Source organism: Oncorhynchus mykiss, chromosome 11 (assembly GCF_013265735.2).
Source record: "Oncorhynchus mykiss isolate Arlee chromosome 11, USDA_OmykA_1.1, whole genome shotgun sequence".
Taxonomy (NCBI): Eukaryota; Metazoa; Chordata; class Actinopteri; order Salmoniformes; family Salmonidae; genus Oncorhynchus; species Oncorhynchus mykiss.
This window is the reverse complement of record NC_048575.1, coordinates 63,386,324-63,408,164: the sequence shown is the minus strand read 5'-3', so window position 1 is coordinate 63,408,164 and position 21,841 is coordinate 63,386,324. Positions and strand designations below refer to the sequence as shown.

The 21,841-nt window shown below is 41.2% G+C and overlaps 1 pseudogene; it reads left to right on the top strand.

Moving 5' to 3' along the window:
• LOC110535092 overlaps positions 1–21,841 on the top strand; it is a 33,265-nt pseudogene continuing 11,424 nt past the window's right edge.

Here is a 21,841-nt window from a genome sequence, read left to right as displayed (position 1 = left end):
ATGCGTAGCCTGGTGATCAATAGGGGTCCAGTGAGTGGTTGGGCTGGCTGGAGACACGGCGATTCAGACAGCTAGCAGGCCGGTGATAGCAAGCTAGCAGAGGGACTTAGAGGGATGTCTCGATGGAGGAAAGTCTGTTTTAGCCTCAGCGCACAGTGATGTCGATAGACCAGTCGTGATGGATTAGTAGGGTTCTGAGTAGCAGAGGGGTCCAGGTCCAATTGGCAAGATAGGTATAGTGGCCCAAGAAATTGGCTGATAGATCTATATACAGCTAACAGTCCAATATGCTCTAGACAGCTAGCGGGCCACGGAGAGCAGCTAGCGGGTTGCAGCTAGTAGCTAGCAGGCCACGGATAGCAGATGGGCGTTCAGGGGACGTCGCGATGTAGAGGCCAGTTGAGTACCCCCTCGAGCAGATTACGTCGTAGTCTAGTCGTGAAGGATCAGCTGGGTTCCGTGCCCCGTACCAGCAGTAGAAGGGGTCCAGGTATTGTAGCCTACGAGTGGCTGATGGGCCTCTTTACCTAGCCGGGAGACAGGGCCTAGCATGGGCTAGCTCCAGGCTAATTTGTGCTTACTTCGGGACCGACGTTAGCCGGAGAATTCACTCGGATAGCAGCTAGCTGCGATGATCCAGGTGAAAATGTCCAGAGTTTGCGGTAGGAATCCGGGGATATGGAGAGAAATTAGGTCCGGTATGCTCTGGTTTGAGTCGCGTTGTACAAACTGGCGAGAGCTTTCCGAGCTAAAGGTTAGCTGGTGACCACTAGCAGTGGTTAGCTGACTACTAGTAGCTAGTAGCTTGTGAGCTGGCTAGCTTCTTTTGGGGGATTCCGGATTCGAGGTCAATTAAAATACTTTACAAAAAACAGATCCACACCACATTGGGTGAGGCGGGTTGCAGGAGAGTCTTGAGAGTTTAGAAAAAAGAAAAAAAAAAAAGTTATGCGAAGAAAAATATATAAAAAGATATATGCATGGGACACGACAATACGAAGGACAAAGACGTCTGACTGCTATACCATTTTGGATTGGCAGTCTGTAAACAATTTTGGGGAAAATTACTTGTGTCATACACAAAGTAGATGTTTGCCAAAACTATAATGCGTTAACAAGAAATTTGTGGAGTGGTTGAAAAATGAGTTTTACTGACTCCAACCTAAGTATGTAAACTTCTGACTTCAACTGTACTTTTGGTCATGAAGTGTAGTACATTCTATGGGACAGTTTCTGATAATGCAGGCTTATTCTAGGAGAGATGAAAATAAACATTGTTTATCTCGTTTGGTTGGTGGTAAATTGAGGATTATTGATTACTGTGACCTTAATCCCGACATTATCTGGTCGAGGACTCGGTTCTGGGACATGAAATAATCAAAAGATTATGATGATTACAAATGCCAATAATCAGAGAAATTATAAAAAGTTATATTCAGAGGTTGGCAGCTGTGTGACAGCCTCATCTCTTTGAAGGTAGTAATTAACTGGACTAATCGACCTGGCCCGGGTATCCTGGAAGGATATTGACCTCATCCCGTCAGTCGAGGATGACTGGTCGTTCTTTAACAGTAATTTCCTCACCATCATAAGCATGCCCCTTTCAAAAAAATGTAGAACTAAGAACAGATATAGGACTAGTTAACTGTAAGGTTGCAAGATCCCGGAGCTGATAAGGTGAAAATCTGTCGTTCTGCCCCTGAACAAGGCAGTTAACCCACCTTTCCTAGGCCGTCATTGAAAATAAGAATGTGTTCATAACTGACTTGCCTAGTTAAAAAAAGTTTATTTTTAATTTTTTTAATCAAATAAAAATGGGCAAATCGGCGCCCAAAAATACCGATTTCCGATTGTTATGAAAACTTGAAATCTGCCCTAATTAATCGGCCATTCCGATTAATCGGTCGACCTTTAATTCTTTGTATTAAGGACTGATTATTATTTAATAGTATACATTATGGCTTTATGTGTGATTGTGTCAGTGAGAGAAAACACAGAGAGAAAGAACAACTTGTCAGATGGTGCATTGGAGACTGATGTGTTCCTGTCCTGTCTTTTCACATACTATTGTATTAAGCGCGGAAATCGACTCTGCCGCTGGAGCATGCTTTTGCGGCACAGTCGATAGTGCGCCGGACCTCGGGCTAGGTTGAGGGTTCGAGACCTGCACCCTGCTGTTTCATTACAATAGATTGCTAACATTTTTAAAGTGTAATTTGTGAAAATATATGCTGTCGTAAAATATTACAATTTGAAATATTTGATTGAATATTATTTCCCCCAGATTGACAGCTATCGTGAACCAATGCACTTTAGACAAATTTGTTCGATTTACCAGGGTGTTTCCAGACATTCCGTAATTTTTGCTACAGTTGTCAAGTGGCAGACAGGTCAGTACACATTTCGAGATGCGAGTCCTGTAAATACAGCAAAAGTTGATGAAAATAAGGTTTGGCGTTCTGTTTGAATTGTAAAGAACGTATCACGCAACGAAATAGCGGCGCATTTGATGATTATCTCTCGCGTTCCCACCGGTGCATGTTTTTGCAAGAAAAAGCAGTCGCGCTTGCTGCTAGCATTCATTAGCTGTTGTTAAAACACTAGAAATTGCTATTGCAATATTGAGTTAACCTTTGATGTTGGTATAACATGTCTGAGAAGTTTACGTTACTAGTCTAATGAATGTTTGGGTGGAAAAATACATGCAACTAGTTAGCCGGCTAACTGGCGGCAACCGGCTGCTTTTTCGGGCGTCGATATTGCAAATTTTACCCTGACATGAATTGGCTTGGCGGCTGAGCCTTGCTGAGTGAACTCAAATGTTGCGCCCTCGGTGTTGAGCAAACCCAGCAAGTCGCCTCCTGTCTTTTCCCCCGCCATAATACATTTTCCATACGTGTTTTGATACTAGCAAAGTAGGTATTTTCATTATGAGAAAATACATGTGCATATTGCCATCTGGAGCATTCTCATAGTTTAGCGAGTTTCCATATGTCCTTTTCCATCTCACAAGCATTGAATGGGAGAGAAGCTAGTTTGAATTGATCCAAACACGCCTCGTTCCCAAGCCTCCCACATGGCTTGCCTGCAGCAGCAGGAGGGAGGACTTCTGTCAGATAAGCCAGCAACAGGAAGAGCCAGGAGTTTCATCAACCCTGGTGATACACTGCTAATGCAGTATGGGAGAGGAGTGCCCTTCCCAGCGAGCGAGCCCTCCATTGGCTTCACCAGGGGGATACTCATGCCCACATCAGAAGATGGTGGGCTTGGCCACACAAGAGGACTGCTTCTTTCGCCAGCTTAGTCGGTGGTAGGGGTGGCAAGAGGGGTTTGGAGCCTCACTGGTCAAGGTCCTCCAGGTCAGTCTATCACACAAGTCTGGCCTGAAGTAGAAGTAGTAATCAAGCAGGTTTGTGTTGTGTTACTTAGGGTTTGTAAAGTCTTTCTCCTAACTCCAACTCAAACTAGGGTTCAAGGTGGTTTGCGCTTATGGGACTATTCAGTTAGTTCCATTTCACTCATTGCAAGCTCAATCAAGGACAGATTATATACTTACATTTTGCAGACGCTCTTATCCAGAGCGACTTACAAGAGCAATTAGGGTTAAGTGCTTTGCTCAAGGGCACACCAACATAATTTTCACCTAGTCCATTCGGGGATTCGAACCAGTGAACTTTTTGGTTACTGGCCCAACGCTCTAGGATACCTGCCGGCCGCTCAAAATTGTTAAATTACCATTTGAGCCCAGGTTTGGCTCTCGCATAGCTCTTGTAACGATATTGTAATTGGCAGGTGGACATGCCCATCCAAGACCAGGAGTCGTCTCTGGTGTCCATGTTCAGAGGCATTGGAATCGAACCCTCAAAGACCTCCTGGGATAAGGGAGCTCTGCCAGTGGGTGAGTTATAATAACTTTATGAAAGACTAGGTTTATGTCCCAAATGGCACCCCATTCCCAATGTAGTACACTACTTCTTTTCAGGGCCCAATGGTAGTGCCCTACATAGCTAATAGGGTGCCATTTGGGACACTTGGCTAGAGATGAAGGCATACTGGATCAAACTAACTGGGAAGATCATGTTTTCCACTGAGTTTGAGATCAAATTAGTGCTGAATGATTAACCAAAATGTTGGCTATTTTTTGTTTTTTAAACAACTAATTGACCTACATTGGTTCAATTATTTGAATTCCATTTCATTCAGTTTTTTTCTGTGGAGCTCAATGTGCGCAATTTCAGAGCCATCCTGAACTGTGCGATGTAGTAGGGAGTTGTAGTTTCCAACAGACCAATATACTACATAATTTAGTGCATACAATGAGTTAATTAACTACAATGACCATAATCCATTGCACATTTACTTGTCCGGTCTGTGTTTCTTTAACACCTGCTACAGAAGAGACAAGAATGCATGATTGTGAGGGGGAATAGAGCAGCTGTTGCTTCTCTACCTGAAAATACACGATCAAAGGGATTGATAATTGGTATTCAGCAGTCAAAGAGGTATGCCTTATTTACTTTGAAGAACTACAAAATAGTTACAGCATAGGCAGCAGCTCTATTGAGATGACTTGGAATTAAATAATAGTCATCAAATAAAACCAATGTAATATACACAACTGAAATATTTTTGTAAAGTTTTTGTGAATAAATTATGGTTAGTAAGTGATAAGCAGTAATGGGCAGTCATTACCATCATGGGGATTTTATTCATGGTTTTATTCTGTGTTAGAGCATCAACACAAATAATCAATATCAAAATTGAAAACTTTTATTTTTTAATTATCAAAACCGAACCGACCTCCAAAATCCATTAATATTAGAAATCTGTCAAATATTGATGCACTAAAGTTAAGCCATCTTTTGTACGCAATAAGTAGAAGTACTGAAGACTCCTGTAAAAATGGAACATAGTCAAATCGTAATTACAGCTTTAAAAGATTTAGGAAACTGGTATGCTTGGTTGATTTCCTTATGCACCAAATGAGGCCCCAGGAATTAGGAGAGGTATGAATCCACTGAATCCCCTGGTGTTTTTCTCTGGTGTTCTTTTTGGCACAGAAAGGGGTGCTGTCGGAGATTTTGGAGCAGAGCTCAAACCACAGACAACCCTTACTGGTGCAGTTGCTGGCCTGGGGAGAGACGGGTTCCCTGAGGACATGATAGGCTGAGGCAGCAGGCAGGAAAGAGAATGACATGGTAAACTCAAACCCTTCTATTTAGCCTGGGGACAAAGGTATTTTTGGGCCTGGCAGTAATGCTTCTAGAATTCATAATTCATGCTGTGCATATACAGGAATCCCACTCAAATATCCTTATCATAACATGCTCATCTCCTTATTAATTCATTATCCCTTGTCTATGTGAAGTTAAATCAGACTTCCCACTCTTCCGTGTGTATGTGACTTAGGGCTGCAAGATACAGTCCCTTAGGAAAGTATTTAGACCCCTTGACTTTTTCCACATTTTGTTACGTTACAGCCTTATTCTAAAATTAATTAAATCATTGTTTCCCCTTCATCAATCTACAGACAATACCCCATAATGTCAAAGCAAAAACTGTTTTTATATGTTTTTTGCAAAAAAAAGTGAAATTACATATGCATAAGTATTCAGGCCCTTTACTCAGTACTTTGTTGAATCAAATCAAATCAAATGTATTTATATAGCCCTTCGTACATCAGCTGATATCTCAAAGTGCTGTACAGAAACCCAGCCTAAAACCCCAAACAGCAAGCAATGCAGGTGTAGAAGCACGGTGGCTAGGAAAAACTCCCTAGAAAGGCCAAAACCTAGGAAGAAACCTAGAGAGGAACCAGGCTATGTGGGGTGGCCAGTCCTCTTCTGGCTGTGCCAGGTGGAGATTATAACAGAACATGGCCAAAATGTTCATAAATGACCAGCATGGTCAAATAATAATAATCACAGGCAGAACAGTTGAAACTGGAGGTGGACTGGGGACAGCAAGGAGTCATCATGTCAGGTAGTCCTGAGGCATGGTCTTAGGGCTCAGGTTCTCCGAGAGAGAGAAAGAGAGAAGTAGAGAGAGCATACTTAAATTCACACAGGACACCGGATAGGACAGGATAAGTACTCCAGATATAACAAACTGACCCTAGCCCCCCGACACATAAACTACTGCAGCATAAATACTGGAGGCTGAGACAGGAGGGGTCAGGAGACACTGTGGCCCCATCCGATGACACCCCCGGACAGGGCCAAACAGGAAGGATATAACCCCACCCACTTTGCCAAAGCACAGCCCCCACACCACTGAAAGCCACGTGAAGTGGCTTTGGCAGCGATTACAGTCTCAAGTCTTCTTGGGTATGACGGTACATGCTTGGCACACCTGTATTTGGGGAGTTTCTCCTATTCTCTGCAGATCCCCTCATGCACTGTCAGGTCTGTTACGTTTTGCTACATCAAAGCCATATTCTAAAATTGATTAAATAAAATCCTCATCAATCTACACACATTTTTGCAGATTTATACAAAAACTAAAAAATTACATATTTACGTAGGTATTCAGAACCTATGCTATGGGACTTGAAATGTATCTCAGGTGCATCCTGTTTCCATTGATCATCCTTGAGATGTTTCTCTACAACTTGATTGGAGTCCACCTATGGTCAATTCAATTGATTGGACATGATTTGGAAAGGCACACACCTGTCTGTCTATATAAAAGGTACCACAGTTGACAGTGCATGTCAGAGCAAAAACCAAGCCATCAGGTCGAAGGAATTGTCCGTAGAGCTCAGATAGAAATGTCAAGGCACAGATCTAGGGAAGATTTCAGCAACATTGAATGGTCCCCAAGAACACAGTGGCCTCCATCATTCTTAAATGGTAGAAGTTTGTAACCACCAAAACTCTTCCTAGAGCTGGCCGATGGTCACTCTTGACAGAGCTCCATAGTTCCTCTGTGGAGATGGGAGAACCTTCCAGAAGGACAACCATCTCTGCAGATACCACCTTTATGGTAGAGTGGCCAGACGGAAGTCACTGCTCGGTAAAAGGCACATGACAGCCTGCTTGGAGTTTTCCGAAAGGCACCTAAAGGACTCTCAGACCATGAGAAACAAGATTCTCTGGTCTGATGAAACCAAGATTGAACTCTTTGGTCTGGCTGCCAAGCAACAAATCTGGAGAAAACCTTGCACCATCACTATGGTGAAGCATGGTGGTGGCATCATCATGCTGTGGGGATGTTTTTCAGCGGCAGCGAAAGGGAGACTAGCCAGGATCAAAAGATGAACGGCGCAAAGTACAGAGAGATCCTTGATGAAAACCTGCTCCAGAGTGCTCAGGACCTCAGACTGGGGCAAAGGTTCACCTTCCAACAGAACAACAACCCTAAGCACACAGCCAAGACAACGCAGGAGTGGCTTCGAGGCAAGTCTTTGAATGTCCTTGAGTGGCACAGCCAGAGCCCGGACTTGAACCCGATCGAACATCTCTGGAGAGACCTGAAATAGCTGTACAGTGACGCTCCCCATTCAACCTGACAGAGCTTGAGAGGATCTGCAGAGAAGAATGGGAGAAACTCCCCAAATACAAGTGTGCCAAGTTTGTAGCATCATACCCAATAAGACTTGAGGCTGTAATCGCTGCAAAAGGTGCTTCAACAAAGTACTGAGTAACGGATCTGAATACTTATCACATTTACATACGTTTTTTGTTTTTGCTTCGTCATCATGGGGTATTATGTGTAGATTGAGGGGGAAAAACGATTTAATCAATTTAGAATAAGGCTGTAACATAACAAAATGTGGAAAAAGTCATGAGCTGTGTTCAAATACTCTTACTAACCACACTAACCATAGTATTCGCAACATAAATTGAGTATGTGGTATGCTTATTGGTCATAGTAAGGATAGAGTTAGTATGCCAAAACTTTGGATGTGGTACTAAATTTGCCAAAATACAAGCAGTGGACACTATTTACATGGTTTTAGGGACCATAATACAATTCTTCAAAAAATGGGCATGCCTTCGCAACTTTTTCAGATTTCAAGAAAATGGCGGAAAATATGCAGCCAAAGTTCAACGAGAGCGGAGACAATTTAATAGCTTTAACTAATTATGACAAATGTTGAGAAAATGGTGAGCAATGTAATAAAGTAATGACTTTTCAAATAAGTTACTTTGGCTGACAATTTGTTAGCTACGCTGCTCTTACACACCGCAGCATAACATTACAGCAGTATGTACTAAGGGTGCGTTCGTAAATTCGCTCTGGCTATCTACTCCGATTTCAGAGCACTCTCGTCTGAGTGTGCCAGAGTTCAGTGTGCGCTCTGAACGCTCCGAGAGTGAAACGCTCTGAATTTACGAACGCTCAGAGCGCACTCCAGATTGAATTTACGAACATACTCGAAGTCGTAAAATGTATAGCTAGTAACTTCTTATGCTAAATAGCTAGCAAGAGGTTGCATAGCAAAAGCATCAACTTCCGGTAGACAGGCGAAGTGCTAGTACGCTCAACTGAAAGGATACCGTTAGTTTACAGTATACTAAAATTAACTAATACTATATAGTATGTAAACCCAGCAAAAAAATAAATGTCAGTTTTTCAGAACCCTGTCTTTTAAAGATAATTCGTAAAAATCCAAATACCTTCACAGATCTTCATTATAAAGGATTTAAACACTGTTTCCCATGCTTGTTCAATGAACCATAAACAATTAATGAACATGCACCTGTGGAAAGGTCGTTAATACAGTAACAGCTTACAGACGGTAGGCAATTAAGGTCACAGTTATGAAAACTTAGGACGCTAAAGAGGCCTTTCTTCTGATTGAAAAACACCAAAACACAAACCTACCGTTGCTGGACCAGACAGGACTGGCAAAAAGTGCTCTTCACTGACAAGTCGTGGTTTTGTCTTGTTGGATTCGACATTTTGAACATTGAGATATTAAATAAATGATAGAGAAGAAGCATAGAATATTAAGGAGTGAAAGAGACTGGGTCTCTGTAGAAAGACAGATTCTGTTGGAATGTGTTGGGGGACGGGAGCTGAGCAACGTGTTGAGACAGATGGACATCTGTGGATTAGATGAAGGAGTGGTTGAGGTCAGGAGGGGAGCACAGATTCCCTTAAGGGAGTAATAAGGGTTTGGTATCCTGTTACCCTCCTTTCTGTTGAACCATAAGATGTAAGGATTGGAGAGAAGGTGTGTCTTAAGTAGGATGTATATAACTGTGATGGAGAGAAATGTTTTGGTGTCTGAATACAGCTGTACAGAACCTTTGGGAAGAATTAAACTTGGTTAACTTCTTGGCGCACCCATCCCGTTAGCGGGATCATTTTCGTCAACATCCGCTGAATTGCAGAGCGCCAAATTCAAAATAAATAACTAAAAATATTAAATTTTCATGAAATCACAAGGGCAATACAGCGAAACACAGCTTAGTTTGTTGTTAATCCACCTGGCGTGTCAGATTTCAAAAAAGCTTTTTGGCGAAAGCTATCGAAGGGTTTATGTTAGGACATCTCTCTCAGCAGACAAAACATTACAAACAGCTAGCAGCAAAGTAGATTGGTCACGAAAGTCAGAAAAGCAATAAAATGAATCGCTTACCTTTGATGATCTTCGGATGTTTGCACTCACGAGACTCCCAGTTACACAATAAATGTTCCTTTAGTTCGATAAAGATTATTTTTATATCCAAAATACCTCCATTTGGTTAGCGCGTTTTGTTCAGAAATCCACAGGCTCGAGCGGTCACGACGGGGCAGACGAAAATTCCAACTAGTATCCGTAAAGTTCGTAGAAATATTTTATAATAATATAATATAATTCTAATATAATATTAGTACACAAATCCAAACGCTTGTGCAGGTCCAGCCGAACGTCGGACGAAAACTTTAAAAAGTTATATTACAGGTCGTAGAAACATTTCAAACTAAGTATAGAATCAATCTTTATGACGTTTTTATCATAAATCTTCAATAACGTTCCAACCAGAGAATTCCATTGTCTGTAGAAAAGCCATGGAATGCAGGTCGCTATCATGTGAAATGCAAAGACCAGGACTTGGCTCTCTGCCAGACCACTGACTCAAAGAGCTCTCATCCGGCCCCACAATACAGTAGAAGCCTCATTCAAGTTTCTAAAGATGGTTGACATCTAGTGGAAGCCTTAGGAAGTGCAACATAACCAATATCCCACTGTGTATTCAATAGGGTCTGGGTTGAAAATCGACCAACCTCAGATTTCCCACTTCCTGTTTGGATTTCTTCTCAGGTTTTTGCCTGCCATATGAGTTCTGTTATACTCACATACATCATTCAAACAGTTTTAGAAACTTCAGAGTGTTTTCTATCCGATACTATTAATAATATGCATATATTTGCAACTGGGACTGAGGAGCAGACTGTTTACTCTGGGCACCTTTCATCCAAGCTACTCAATACTGCTCCTGCAGCCATAAGAAGTTACGTCGGGCAGTAGCAAAACATTTAAATAATAATATGGCATACAAGACACCTGTCTGATTCACGCCTGTCTGAGTGGACTGGTCCATTGTGGGGGCCGTGGGGATGACACAGTCCATCATTCTAAGATATGTGCTACTGAAATTGTATATGGTTATATTACATTAGAACAATGTTGCAACACTATTAAAAATTATATTTTATAACAGATGCGCTTTCTCCCTCGTTGGATAGTGGTCGCTGTCCCCGGCTCTGAAACACATCGGTGTGCTGTTGAATTGGCGCCTTTTCCTAGACAATGTTGCAATGTGCACGGAGGCAGCAGCAGAATGAGTAGATGAGAAAACAGCTCTTGCCTTATTGTCTAAGAAAAACTTAATTAGGTCTATAATCAATAGCCTAACTGTTAAATGTGCCTGGCTTTATACATCATCAATACTTCTACAGACATAAGACAGATCCTGCATCAGTTGCCTGTCTGAGTGTTTGTTAGCCTACTGATTCCGTGAGCACCAAGCCTCACACAACGACATATCAAGTAAACAATTTCACAAATTTGGCCCTTCTTAACCTTTGCTTTTCTGTAATTAAGGCTTTACACGTAACAGCCTCTCTGTTATTAGATATATTTTATTTAGTGTTTATACTGCTCCAAATTGTCTGAAATTATAATTAGCTTAAACAAATAAACCATTCAATTTCGAAAATTGCTTTCACAAAGGAATGTGACTGTTGTAATAAAGGCCTTAACAAAAAAAAGTTAGACTCTCGTACGCTTATACTTTATTTAGTGTTGTTTACATTGTTCCAAAATTTCATAAAAATTATATTGTAATCTATACAGCACCTGTTTGGCACTCATAATATACATGCAGCACTTGCTCCTTACCTTTTCTTGATCTCCAGGATTTTCCACAACAAGTCACATTTATTCCACACATCTGACTTTTCCTTTGCCTCCTGAGCAACCTTTAAATATTCCCCCAATTCAATTTTTGTTTGTCATGTCATCTGTCATCTTTCGCCGTCATGCGTTACGTGTTCAGAGTTTGTTTATAACCAATATATTGATGTGATTAAGATCTGACATAGGTCAGGCCCTATTCGGACAGGATTAGCTTTACTGGGAGAGTCAGGTAATGTAATTATGTGCGACCACAAAACACCACATCTGTAATTTTAGCCCCGTCCGAATCTGCCATGTCAGTAGTTTTTAAATGGCAGGAGAGTAACAATTCTAGACAAAATAACCTACTGTTTTTTTGGCCAACTTCAAGGTCCTCTGATAACACTAGTCCCGTGTGAATCAACATCCCTGTGTTTTGAGAGAAATGTCTGAGTTTTGACAGGTGTTGCTCGCTTTTTGCGCAAAAAAACAATAACTGATTCGATAAATTGAACTAAGTGCTGTGCATAAGTTATAAATTAATGGCCTACATGTTGCCTATCAACTTTCGCAGTGAATGCTTTTGTTTCTATTTTTTGTAAGTATGAATTGAATATTGCCAAATGCACCAGTAATTTTTGGGGGGCCTATTTAATGCAACGTTTGCTGTTAATAGATCACAAAGCAGTAGCATACATCTGACCTAAATGTTTGGAAATTATATGTTAACTTTCTCATCCATAGCCTTAAAATGCATTTCAAGTGCAATTGCACTGTTTAGCTCACAACTTAATGCTGGGGGGCATTCGCTAAAATATATCCTAATGACACTTCCTCAATCAAATATAATGAGGACTCTATAGGAAAGATGGTATGGTTTAGAAACTTGAGTTATCAGTGTGGCCCCATCACCTGGACATGTTGCAATACTGTATCTTCGCGCCCTAGAACTAAAACCTTCATAACATTCAATTTATTGGAAAAAATTACTGGGTTTGGAAAAAACTAATTCCTTCCGAATCATCATAATAATTACATAACCAACGTTCTCTAGTAATACTAGTCCCGTGCGAATAGGTCTTTGGTCACATGCATGCGATGCATACATGTCACGTAAAGAGAGCAAGGGTTGAGGGAATAGGGAATGTTTTTCCTAAACAAATGAGGGATTTCGGTAACAGAACTTTTCAGTCAGAAATGGCTGTGATTACATTGCAGCATCAGCAACATGGACAGCGCGATAAATACTGTTCTGTGGTGGTCACTGCAGCAGGGAGGAGAGAGAGACAATGGGTGCTAGTCACAGTCACTCAGTACTCTTTTTTTTTTAACACAGCGCAGCAAGTCTGAGCCCAGCCTGGCACAATCAAATCAATTGCTGGTCAGACTCCTTCTAGTCATTTGTGTGTCTTAATTATTTAATCTAACTGTGTGCTTTAAAGCATCAGATAAGCTCAGTGAATATAATTGAGTTGTTTAAAACACATAGGATGTGTCAATATATTGAAAGAACAGACAACCTTTTTTGTCGGACAGCCCTACGAACACCATATCCTAAAAACAGGACAGGTCAAAGTAGAATAGGCAATATGGAATGGACAGTCAGGCTACTCACAACTGCAGTACTAGAGTTTCACCCCATGGGCTAAATTGTCATGATCAGTGGTTTCAAGTTTGTATCTGTACAAACGAGCTGATCATAGTGAAAGGAGAATACTTCTGCATTTCCCGCTGTGTAAACACATTGATTGTCATTGAACAAATAGGCTCATAACTCCTTATAAAGTTGGATAGCTGATATTCAGAGCTTAAAGGGATACTTCAGCATTTTGCCAATGAAGCCCTTCATCTACCTCCCCAGAGTCAGATGAACTTGTGGATACCATTTTTATGTCTGCGTGTAGTTTGAAGGGAGTTGCTAGCATGCTAGGAGATACCATAGACTCCCAGTCATTGCGCTAACTCTAGTTAGCATTGGCTTGTGAAATGACCTCTAAACTTCCTTCATACTGGATACAGAGACATAAAATGTTTACCGTTGCCAAAATCCCAAAGTATCCCTTTAACACTAGAACCTCCATAGGCCAACTGCCAGCCATTTGATTTTGTAAATCAATTAAAAAGCAGCCCAAAAAAATAAATCCTGCTCCATCCCTGACATTTACTAAATGTCTGCTCATTTTTAAATCACAAACAGAAAAGTATTTAGTCTTTTTACCAGTTTTTTTTTCCACCCCCACACTTATTGCTAACTTCATCCGCCAAGACAATGTGCTGTAGGACATTGGTACCGAGCCAGGTGCTAATGCGTCTCTCTCTCCTCACTGAATTAATTACAAATGTCTGATAATTGTGCACCTTACTTCACAGTTGAATTTAAATTAGGCCTAACAATGATAAGGAGGGTGAAAATGTTGATTTTAATTTAGAAAGACAATAGTGTAATGATGAGTGTGTTATGCCCATTTACCAGCAGCAAATAATTTGACCGTATGCCTTACGGGTTGATACTGTTGGGTTCTGAGAATATTAAATATACTTATTCATGTCACTGAGGGAGAGAGGTTAATGTATAACGTTTACATTGTCAGGATATGTTGTTGTTGTTAGCCATCAGGGATCCTCTGGGAGAAGAGACAGTCTGATACCAGTCACCATGACAGCCGTGAGTTGGGGAGTAGTGAGCACTTTGGGGCAGAGGACAGGTCAGATGAAGTGAGGAAGAACATATCACTAAGGTTCTGTCTAGCAACAGAGATGCATTGGCTGTTCAGATATGTAGGAGGAGACACAGTGTAGGAGGAGAATCAGCATAGGAGAAAGGGTTAAATGTGAGTGCTTGTGTGAAGAATATGTTGTCTGTTCAGCTGTTCGATCCTTTGGGAAGAATAAACTTGGTTTGAGCTTTCACAGTGTCCGTTGAGTTCTTACTCTGATAATTAGAACCTAACAGTTAGCACTGCGAGCAGGGTCCACCACAATTTGCAGTCGGAACTAGTGAAAAAGGAGCCGGCACCAGAAATAAGTTAGGCACAGTTCCTACACCTGTTATCACTAATTCTGGCACCTTGGGGAGATGAGAGTCGTAGGCTGAACCAATTATAAGATACGGACCTAGAAAGCCTGAGCTTATTCTCATGGCCACTCGTGCGGCAGCATTGCTCTGGCTACTAAGAAAAAACATAGAAACATAATAAATAAAGGCAAAACATAATAAATGTAAAATGACAATATGTTATTCTGTCGCCAGATAGAAACTGATAAATGATTTCAGTTACGTTTTGGTTAGCCGCCGATGTTGAAACCAAGTACTTGCTCAATGTTTTTCTGTATCAGGGGAAAGATGAAACCAGGCCAGCGGGTGAGCACCTTTCTGAGACTGGTTTTGAGACTCGTGGAGCCTTACATGGGCAAAGGCAGAAATGTGACCATGGACAACTTCTTCACATCAATTCCCCTGGCAGACAAGTTGATTGCAAAGAAGACTAGCCTGCTCGGAACAATGGACAGAGGCAGGAGCTGCAAAACAACATACCAGCAATGCTGTACTCCACATCAGTGATGGAGAGTGTTAAAGCAACACTGTGTACAGATGTTAAATAAGAGTGTTTGCATCCTCAGCACCATGCATCCCACTGGATCTGGCATGTGAGCTTTGTGAGAACCACATGAACGCCAAGAAAGAAGCTACAGCCGCCAAGCCGGCCGCCAAGGCAGCAGGTCCTGCCCTCCTCCTTCCTCAACCACCACAGCTCACTTACTTGGGACAAATAAGACACGATGTTAAGTCGGCAGGTGCACACAAAACAAGGCCCATGAAAAGTGTGCAGTGCAAGCCATTTTGTTTGTGGGGCTCCATAGTCAGCTGTGTGCTGACTGTGGACCCGAAGCATAAAGAGAAGACGCAATTGATTAATGTGTAAAGGCATGGGTATATGGGCACAATACAGTGTCTGACACAATCAACAAATGACTGTTTTAATATCTTGCCATTTAATATATTCCCATTAATATTTATTTATGCAATTCATCCTTTACAATTGGTAATGCACTGGGGCTTTTGTTTAGGAATACTGCAAATATTTTCACCTATGCATCTGGCTATTATTATTATTATGGTTATCATCGTCATCATTTCAGTTTCTACTTTGTCAAAAGAAGCTGTAACTGGACTTTTTAGAATTATTATAATTATATTAATCAAATCTACAAATAAAGTTGATCAAATGGATGACACTAATATTTTTGTCTATAGGCCTACATTTTTGTAGGACTTTGTAGAATTATACAAAACATATTCTTGACTCTATCGAAACAAAACTTTTGTTGTACTTTTTTTATTGACATATCTCCATGAATATTTCTTCAAGCAATTTATCCTTTACAATAGTTTATGCACTATTTATCAAGCATTTATTTATCAAGCATGTTTGCGCACCTTGCAGGTTGATATGCAGCTGATGCATATGCTAAAGAGGATGCCTGGCAATGTCCTCTAGCGGGTGCATTCAGAAAGTATTCAGACCCCTTGACTTTTGCCACATTTTGTTACAACATTATTCTAAAACTGATTGAATAGTTCCCCCCCATCTATCTACACACAATACCCCATAATGACGAAGCAAAAACAGGTTTTTAGAAATGTTTGTAAATGTATTTAATAGAAAAAAATGACATTGACATTCAGTTGAAGTCGAAAGTTTACATACACCTTAGCCAAATACATTTAAACTCAGTTTCACAATTCCTAACAATTAATCATAATAAAAATTCTCTGTTTTAGGTCATTTAGGATCACCACTTTATTTTAAGAATGTGAAATGTCAGAATAATAGTAGAGAATAATTTTTTTCAGCTTTTATTTGCTTTCGTTTTTATTTCACATTCCCAGTGGGTCAGAAGTTTACATACACTCAATTAGTATTTGGTAGCATTGCCTTTAAATTGTTTAACTTGGGTCAAACGTCTCAGGTAGCCTTCCACAAGCTTCCCACAATAAGTTGGGTGAATTTTGTCCCATTCCTCCTGAGAGCTGGTGTAACTGAGTCAGGTTTGTAGGCCTCCTTGCTCGCACACGCTTTTCCAGTTCTGCCCACAAATGTTCTATAGGATTGAGGTCAGGGCTTTGTGATGGCCATTCCAATAACTTGACTTTGTTGTCCTTAAGCCATTTTGCCACAACTTTGGAAGTATGCTTGGGGTAATTGTCCATTTGGAAGACACATTTGCGACCAAGCTTTAACTTCCTGACTGATGTCTTAAGATGTTGCTTCAATATATCCACATAATGTTTCTGCCTCATCATGCCATCTATTTTGTGAAGTGCACCAGTCCCTCCTGCAGCAAAGCACCCCCACAACATGATGCTGCCACCCCTATGTTTCACGGTTGGGATGGCTTGCAAGCCTCCCCCTTTTTCCTCCAAACATAACGATGGTCATTAAGGCCAAACAATTATATTTTTGTTTCATCAGACCAGAGGACATTTCTCCAAAAAGTACGATCTTTGTCCCCATTTGCAGTTGCAAACCGTAGTCTGGCTTTTGTATGGCAGTTTTGGTGCAGTGGCTTCCTCCTTGCTGAGCGGCTTTTCAGGTTATGTCGATATAGGACTCGTTTTACTGTGGATATAGATACTTTTGTACCTGTTTCCTCCAGCATCTTCACAAGGTCCTTTGCTGTTGTTCTGGGATTGATTTGCACTTTCGGCACCAAAGTACGTTCATCTCTAGGAAACAGAACGCGTCTCCTTCCTGAGCGGTATGACGGCTGCGTGATCCCAAGGTGTTTATACTTGCGTACAATTTTTGTTGGCTAATTAATTTGGATTTTCCCATGATGTCAAGCAAAGCAGCACTGAGTTTGAAGGTAGGCCATGAAATAGATTTTTTATTTATTTTTATTTCACCTTTATTTAACCAGGTAGGCAAGTTGAGAACAAGTTCTCATTTAAAATTGTGACCTGGCCAAGATAAAGCAAAGCAGTTTGACACATACAACAACACAGAGTTACACATGGAGTAAAACAAACATACAGTCAATAATACAGTAGAAAAATAAGTCTATATACGATGTGAACAAATGAGGTGAGATAAGGGAGGTAAAGGCAAAAAAAAGGCCATAGTGGCGAAGTAAATACAATATAGCAAGTAAAACACTGGACTGGTATATTTGCAGTGGAAGAATGTGCAGAGGAGAAATACAAATAATGGGGTGCAAAGGAGCAAAATAACTAAATCCAGTAGGGGAAGAGGTAGTTGTTTGGGCTAAATTATAGATGGGCTATGTACAGGTGCAGTAATCTGTGAGCTGTTCTGACAGCTGGTGCTTAATGTTGATGCCAGGCAGATTTACGCCCCCTTTGGAGAAATTGGGTACCCCTAGTAAACTGAAAAAAAAAAATATTAAAAATTGCTAATATATGCATATAATAATTATTATTGGATAGAAAACACTCTAAAGCTTCTAAAACCGTTGGAATTATGTCTGTAAGTATAGCAGAACTCACAGGGCATGCATTCTTCCAAACTAGTTTTTGTGGCCATGAAAGTTGGAGCAACTTTGACGTCATGCCCCCACCCTTCCCGACCACTTATGGATCTGGGGACACTTTCCATCTCTTCCACTAGATGTCCTCTTTCTTTGGAGCGTTCAATCGTTCAAATCGCGCGAGAATTGGCCCTATAGGAGTGGTTGGAGTAAGTGTCGCGATAAAAAAACCTGTGCGTCAGGGCGCGAATTGGTCACAGCCATTTCTTTGTTCCAGCACTCCTGGGAAGAGCAAACGATGCCCGGTTGAATTGAAGTTTGTTTTGCACGTCTAAAACATCATAAAGCTTGCTTCTGCACTTAGTTTGACCTGTTTAGTCGACATATAATGTGTAATTTTGAAGTTTTGATGCGCAACTTATCCGGACCGGAGGACGTTTTGGGTGCATTTCAGCTGATGTTATTAGCAGTAGCTAATACAAAGACGCAAGACTTGAAACCAAACGATGTATTGGGTAAGTATGAACCCTTCCAGAACATTCTGAACGAAGACCATCGAAGGTAAGGGAATATTTATGCTTAAATCTGTGTTTCTGTTGACTCCAACATTACGTGGAAATGTAGCTTGGAACTGAGCGCTGCCTCAGCATATGAAATAGTGTGCGATTTCTGTAACGTTAAAAATAAATCTAACACAGCGGTTGCATAAAGAAGCAGTGTATCTTTCTAACTATATGTAGAACATGTATATTTAGCCAAAGTTTATGATGTCTATTTACGTTATCTTGCCGAGCTACCTAGGTTTCCTGCGGGCATTTTTGAGTAATTTCTGAACATGAGTACACTGTAAATGGACATTTATGGATATATATGGCATATTATTGAAAAAAAAAAAATGTACTGTGTAACATGTCCTATCACTGTCATCTGATGAAGATTTTCAAAAGGTTAGTGAGCGATTTATTTTTTAATCCTGCTTTTATAATTTTATATTTTCTGGGACAAAATGGCTGCCGCTTGTCTTTGTTTCGGTGGTGGTCTAATATAAATGTGTGGTGTGTTTTCGCCGTAAAACATTTTAAAAATCTGACATGCTGGGTAGATGAACAAGGTGTTTATCTTTCATTTGAGCTATTGGACTTAATAATGTGTGGAGGTTAAATATTTTTAAGAATATTTTTGCGTTCCATGCGCCACCGTTTGAGCTGAACGGGGGGGAGGGTGTTCCTCCAGAGGAACTCCTGGCATCAACAGGTTATTAAGCTAGTGAGGGAGATGTGTTTGACAGCTGGCAGCAGAGAACTGGAAGGAGAGGCGGCCAAAGGAAGAATTGATTTTGGGGGTGACCAGAGAGATATACCTGCTGGAGCGCGTGCTACAGGTGGGTGCTGCTATGGTGACCAGCGAGCTGAGATAAGGGGGGACTTTACCTAGCAGGATCTTGTAGATGACCTGGAGACAGTGGGTTTGGTGACGAATATGAAGCGAAGGCCAGCCAACGAGAGCGTACAGGTCGCAGTGGTGGGTAGTATATGGGGCTTTGGTGACAAAACGGATGGCACTGTGATAGACTGCATCCAATTTATTGAGTAGGGTATTGAAGGCTATTTTGTAAATGACATCGACGAAGTCGAGGATCGGTAGGATGGTCAGTTTTACGAGGGTATGTTTGGCAGCATGAGTGAAGGATGCTTTGTTGCGAAATAGGAAGCCAATTCTAGATTTAACTTTGGATTGGAGATGTTTGATGTGAGTCTGGAAGGAGAGTTTACAGTCTAACCAGACACCTAGGTATTTGTAGTTGTCCACATATTCTAAGTCAGAACCGTCCAGAGTAGTGATGCTGGACGGGCGGGCAGGTGCAGGCAGTGATCGGTTGATGAGCATGCATATCTGATTAACAATATGAGTTCATAAGAAGGGATTGTGTGACACGGACAAGGAGTAATTAAAGTTAATGAACACCATTCCAACTAGGAAGAACGGAATGGTTTGCGGATTAAGTAAACAGATAAGGTAGTTAACCTATGGTTGAACCGACGAAACTGAGCTCTGGGGTGTTTTAGATAAGGCAGTGAGTGCATTCCTAGGTTCTGTTAATTAGAACTGTCAGCTAAGTGGTGATCGATAATGGTGAGGAGTCCAAAGTTAATTCAGTTGTGTTGTGTGTCTTGTGTATGTGCTAGGTGGTCAGAATGAACTCAGAATGAACTTTTAAAGTTCCCTTTGACCTGGTCGGGAGGAGGAGATTCATTTTTAGAAGCAATGAAATGACGTCATGTTATTGTATATAAACTGTTGCTCGTGGTAACGTGGCAGCGCGCTCCGAGAATAAATTCTGTTACCTATTATTGAAAAGACTGGTCTCCGTCTATTTTATGCAAACAAGAATCTTACAAATTCTCATAAAATAGATTAAGGAAATTCAATTAATGAAAACATATTGGAATAATTAAATTACAGTAACAGGTAGGATGTGAATAGAGTGGAGGTAAACCTAGGCATTGAGTGATGATGAGAGAGATATTGTCTCTAGAAACATGATTGAAACCAGGTGTTGTCATCACATGTGTGGGTGGTGGAACTGAAAGGTTGGATAAAGTATAATGAGCAGGGTTAGAGGCTCTACAGTGAAATAAGCCAATAAACACTAACCAGAACAGCACTGGACAAGGCATATTGACATTAAGGAGAGGCATGCTTAGTTGAGTGATCATAAGGGTCCAGTGAGTAGTGAGGTTGGTTGGGGTCACGGCAATTCAGACAGCTAGCCGGACCATGGGTAGCAAGCTAGCAGAGGATGGAGGTCTGTTTTTAGCCACCTCGTGCGTTTCCGTCAGTAGATTAGTGGGGTTCCGTGTGGTAGAGGGGACCAAGCCAATTGGCAAAATTTATATAGTTATAGTGACCCAAGAAAATTGTTGCATAGACCTATTCAGATAACAGCCGATAAGACAGCTAACGATTAGCGGGCCACAGATGGGCGTTCAGGTTACGTCGCGACGGAGGGGACAGTTGGATAACTCCCTCGGGCAGATAACGTCGGTAGTCCAGTTGTGAAGGCCCAGTGGGGCTCCGTGTCGGTAGTAAAACAGGTCTGGATAGGTGATTGTAGCCCAGGAGTGGCTGATGGAACACTTCAGCTGGCTAGCTCTGGAATAATTTATGTTTGCTCCTGAACCGACGTACGCAATAGTCACTGTCACTCGCATAGCAGCTAGCTAGCTGCAAGATCCAGGTGTAAATGTCCAGAGCTTGCGGTAGAAGTCCGGGGATATGGAGAGAAAATAGGTCCGGTATGCTCTGGTCTGAGTTGCGTTGTACAAAACTGGCGATAGCTTTTCGAGCCAAAGGATACTTCATGACCACCAACAGTGGTTAGCTGAATACTAACGTTATCCAGTAAACTGGCTAGCTTCTATTGTGGTTTTCAGATTTGAGGTGAATAATACATCCACAGGTACACCTCCAATTGACTCAAATTATGTCAATTAGCCTATCAGAAGCTTCTAAAGCCATGACATCATTTTCTGGAATTTTCCAAGGTATAGTCAACTTAGTGTATGTAAACTTCTGACCCACGGGAATTGTGATACAGTGAATTGTAAGTGAAATAATCTGTCTGTAAACAATTATTGGAAAAATTGCTTGTGTCATATTTGTGTCCTTGCCAAAACTATAGTTTGTTAACAAGACATTTGTGGAGTGGTTGAAAAATTAGTTTTAAGGACTCCAACCTAAGTGAATGTACTTTCTTGAAGCACCTTTGGCAGCGATTACAGCCTTGAGTCTTCTTGGGTATGGCGCTACAAGCTTGACATACTGGTATTTGGCGAGTTTCACCCATTCTTCTCTGCAGATCCTCTCATGCTCGGTCAGGTTGGATGGGGAGCGTTGCTGCACAGCTATTTTCAGCTATATAAGGCTGTAACGTTACAAAATATGGAAAAAGTCAGCAGGTCTGAATCCTTTCTGAATGCACTGTATGCTGAAAGGCCAGGTGGTTCTATTGTTAAATAG